Source organism: Paramormyrops kingsleyae, unplaced genomic scaffold, assembly GCF_048594095.1.
Source record: "Paramormyrops kingsleyae isolate MSU_618 unplaced genomic scaffold, PKINGS_0.4 ups38, whole genome shotgun sequence".
NCBI classification, from domain to species: domain Eukaryota; kingdom Metazoa; phylum Chordata; class Actinopteri; order Osteoglossiformes; family Mormyridae; genus Paramormyrops; species Paramormyrops kingsleyae.
Window position 1 is genome coordinate 600,212 of NW_027325976.1, and position 5,003 is coordinate 605,214.

Below are 5,003 nucleotides of genomic sequence, written 5' to 3' on the forward strand. Positions count from 1 at the left end.
TATTAATGTGATCTTAGTGATGCCACAGGTCATTTAAAAACTGAAAATACTGTAAATGTATGGTAGTTGAGTCTGTAGTGTGATTATGATGTGAATTGGCCTGATTTTCTGCTGACCCACCCACGCTGTGATTTCTGGCTCTGCTATTGGTCATCACAGCAGAGCCGGCCCAAGGCATAAGCGAACTAAGCGGCTGCCCCCTGGTGGCCACGGGGCCCCCAAGAGTACATGAAATTACATCGTTTTTTTATTTTCATTTTTTTCATTTATATATGTTTAATACTTCAGTTGATATCATATTGGTAATGAAATCCATTATTCAATTTTAAAAAAACAACGCAATATTATTTTAACTGGCTGCTGCAGGATGCATGCACAGTTAGAGTATGACAGCCGTACGATGCCTGAGGTAAATTAACTTAAATTCATTGAAGAAGCAGCGTCACTGCAGCAAAACAACTAATAATGTCACAAAAAAGGACATATCTTTCTGGTGCAGAGAAAAGAAAACGGAAGAAATCAGAGGAAGAGAAGAAACAGCAAGATAAAGGTAAGTAAAAAAAAATGAGTATAAACTAAACGAGGCTAAATTGCAAGCTAATGTTGCTTCTTCCGCTTAGCGATCACCAGCGGCAGCTAACGGCTCGTCAATTCATGCTCGTGCAAAGGATGAGACGGACAAAAATTACCGATGAATAATAAAAAATAAGCTTCTGTTTTATAACTTTGGTACTGATAACAGTTTAACATTACTTACACTGGACTGGCCTAAGTTTGGGGTCTGTGTTATTATATCATTATGTCTTAATGTTTTAGGTGTACAGATGGCTCGCTGCGGTGCCATATAGGTTGATGTTAAAATAACTGTTGTTTGTTGTTATTGTTGTTATCTCCGGATAGCCTGCACTCTCCATCTGCAGAGCGGAGCTTTTCCAAACTCAAACTGATCAAAAACTATTTGAGATCTTCCATGGCCCAAGAAAGACTGAGTGGACTTGCACTAATTAGTATTAATAACATAATTGCCCATTAGACATCTTATAATGATATCATAAACGACTTTGCCTCCAGAAAAGCAAGGAAACACAAATTCTAAGGAAAGTGGAATATTGAGGTGGAATGTAAAGTTGAGTTAGTTTGTCTTTTCATATAAAAATATCCTGTTTGTATTTGACTAATTTGTAGTTCTTTGGTATTTAGCTTTATATTTTATTATTTATTATATTGTACTTGATTGTATTGCACTTTTTAAATGTTGCAAAATTTTCTGACCAAAAGTAAAGTGGTTAACGTTAGCCTTATATTTTATTATTTATTTTATTTGTGTTGATTGTATTGCACTTTTTACATGTTGTAAAAAAAGAAAAATTAAAGTGGTTAAAGTGTTTACAGTAAGAGCATTGTCTACTAGTTTATTTTGCCACTTTTCAGTACACCACATTAAGTATGCCAACTGGTACTGCAAGACTTTGAATGTTAAAGTGCAAATTAACACCTGACTGCTCCTGTGGGTTTGCTGCTGTTACAATTGAAGATCATAGCAAGGGTAAAAACATTGATATGATGTATGCAACACAGCTACAAAAAAAATAAAATTTATATTGGGTGTGTTAGATTTATAGTGTGCGAATAATAAAGGATTGACAATAATTAGTCATATTAGTGGCACAGAGGGGCCCCCAAATAAAATTCTGCTTAGGGCCCCTGAAGGCTTGGGCCGGCCCTGGTCATAGTAATCAGAATAAATTGATGAAGACCGAATCAGATTATTGTGAGAGCGAGGACTTCACTCAATTTTATGTAATTAACAGAAAAGCAGGTATCGCTCTTCATGATGAAGGTTTTTATGAGTGCAAACTGATAGATGACAATATATCTGATTATAACCACAGTAGATTGGTCAGTCAATGTAGATAATAATTATAAATTTTGGACATAGCTGTCCACAATCACTGTACAGCAGGGGTCACCAACTCCGGTCCTGGAGAGCTACTATCCAGTAAGTTTTCTATCCTACCTGGCTTCTGATGAGCCACACTAGTAAATACCAGGAGCAGGTGTGTTATTCTGACATCTAGTGGTTACTGGTGGTATTGTTTCACTGAGATGACCAAAAAAAATATTAATTGTTCAGTGCAGGGAGAAAATATCATGTTAGCTAGCTGACTAATTTGAACAATGCAATGTAACATTTGCCTGATTAGTTAGCTGTTAATTTACCTATTAAAAGGGTCACCTTAGTCATCATCTTAACAATCACCCCCGAGAGAGATTTGGCAGGAGCTGCCACTGCTTCAAAGCTGCGTTTTAGAGATTGTTCCTATTGTCACAAAATGTAGGGATGACAGGTCAGCATCCATGAGCTCAGCTGACTGATCCCCCAGGTACATTTTCCAAGGGCTCGCAGTTTCAGTCTCCTTTAGCCGACAAAACTCTAGTTGAATAATCTTAATCAGGGACTAACATTACTTCACCACACATAGCGTACGATTCTACTAGTGTGTGTGTGTGTGTGTGTGTGTGTGGCGGGGGGGTGTTGGGAAGGTGCCCGTTTTATTTTTTTACCCTAACCCTTCAGACAGTCTAAGTCGTCCATCACTTCTAAGGCTGCATTGTCTTTCACAAGCACATCACTGGAGGTTCTGGTCCATTTGAATGGGGGGGGGGCATCAATTAGATTTTTACATTTTAAAATGAGCCGTTAATGTGTAATGAGGACTCTAGATGTTTTTTTCAAAATTACAAATCACTTTGTAATGAACACCTACAGTAGGTCCAAGTCATGAAGCTATAAAATGCAGGTGCCCCCCCCGGCCCACCCAGACCTGCCACAGGAGCAGATGATATAGAACAGGATACATTAGAGCTACACTTTGCTGACTTTCACAGATTTGATCCTTTTGAAACACTGAAAGCACAGAGGGATCTACCAGTACATGTGGATGAACCTGAGATTCAAGGCCCTTAAAAGTGACCATTATGGACTCATTCCGATCGATCCTCTCATTTTCTATAATATCGTCAGTCAGCAGTATTTGAACAGATTCATGCACTTGATTAAATTAATCCAATGCCTTTGTTAGAACCAATGACTCCAGGGCTGTCAAATGTCCCATAACTGACCGTGAGACACTCACAACTGGGTCCAATCTCATTCTCTAACACTAAGCTTGTATTTTCTCCTGCAAATTTTACAGTTAAGCCAAAGTGTTACATTAACCTCCCTGAAATCATGGCATTGGTGCTGTAGAATGCTGCATGTGTGACAAGAGCTACCTGCACATTCGGGGTGTTTTCTATGGAACCAAGTACATAATCTAAAATATACAATCCAAATATACAATCTAAAATCTAAAATATAGTGCAATGGTGAGTGTAATGGCGAGGATGTACAGACTAAAGTTATTTGTACAGTAAAGTGAACATGTGCAGTATACTGTATGTGCATTCCAGTACAAACGAACGTAGTGTACAGAAGGACCAGAGTTAGTTTGAGTTGAGAAGCCTTATGGCCTGGGGGTAAAAACTCTTCCTGAGTCTCTCTGTCCTGGACATCAGGCAACGGAACCGTCTGCCTGAGTTCTGCCTTTTTCGTGTGACTTACTCATAAACAGGCGCGTCGCCTTCATTATTAACTCCTGGTTAAATAGCCTTTACAAACAAACTTATTCATTATACCTGTATGTATAAGCTATAGGCGACGCGGTTTGCGTTAACTGTGTCTTACCCGAAGCTGCTTTAAATTAACCGAGTAGCTACTTAATTTCGACTCGGAGATCTTTGGAAGCGTAGATCCCTCCTGGAAAAGGGCACTTACACAAACTTCTAAGCGATCGTCAGTAATGGTCCAAAAACTGTATCCCCCTCCGCCAGAAAAACATGCCCCTCCCCAATATGACAAATGAATTCATATTTAAATAAGGTTTGGGACCTACAGTATATACGATATAGCAATATACAGGCATTTAGAAAGACAGATTACATTTAGGCATCATTATATATAACAGGCTATATTTTGTCTATTACAAGCTTATCAAATAAAATAAAGATATGCAATTTAAAAATGGTTCCAAGACTTTGTGTTACAAGTATAAGGAGGTTGTATCAGTGAACAGAAGGTCGCTGGATTGAATCCTAGACAACTTACTGGCATATCTGTTGGGTCCTTAATCCCCCAAAATAAATGACTGACCCTGCGTTTGTACTCTAACATTTGATCTGCGTTTGTGCCCCAAACAGAGCAAGGTGAGATATGTGGAGACTAAGGGATTCCAGTGATCCTGTACTTGTGCAAATGGGAAATAAAGTATCCCTGCTCCAGGGGCACTGCACACTGTCCACTGTCTGACCCTGTGCTGTGACCCCCCAAGCTTACGCTCAGCTGCATATACAGTATGTGTCTGTGTGTCTCATGGATCCTGCCGATCAGCCACTCTGGCATTTGGCGTCCAGTGAGACTGACAGAAGGGGATCCATCATCTGGGACGTCAGCCACCCAGCTCACACCCCCTTAACACTCCTGTCCTCTGGAAAACGCTACCGGTGCATCACCCCCCACCCCCCACCCCCCCACCTGTTTCAGGGACAGCTTCTCTACTCAAGACAGTGACCGAGACAGTGGCCTGCATCTGTCCCCCCCACTGCATTGTACTGCACATTGTTAAAATTCCACTTCTGCACTTTATTAGTATTTATTACACTGCAGCCAGTTTCCATCCCCATTGCACTTCTTACATGTTTGCTCATTCTCATACTGCACTGTTTTGTCTTGCACTGTCTTGTCCTGCATCACACTGCTATTTGTCCCACTGCTCAACCCCCCCCCCCCCCCTGCAACTGTGGTACAGTATAAGAATTTCACTGTGTTCCTCTGCACACTTGTGACAATAAAACCTGAAACTTTCACACAAAGGAATCGAGGGAGAACCATGCAGAGTGAGAGAAACAAGTTTGTCTTTTATTCTTCTACAATCATCTTGTAACTGTCTTACACATCTGGGGGA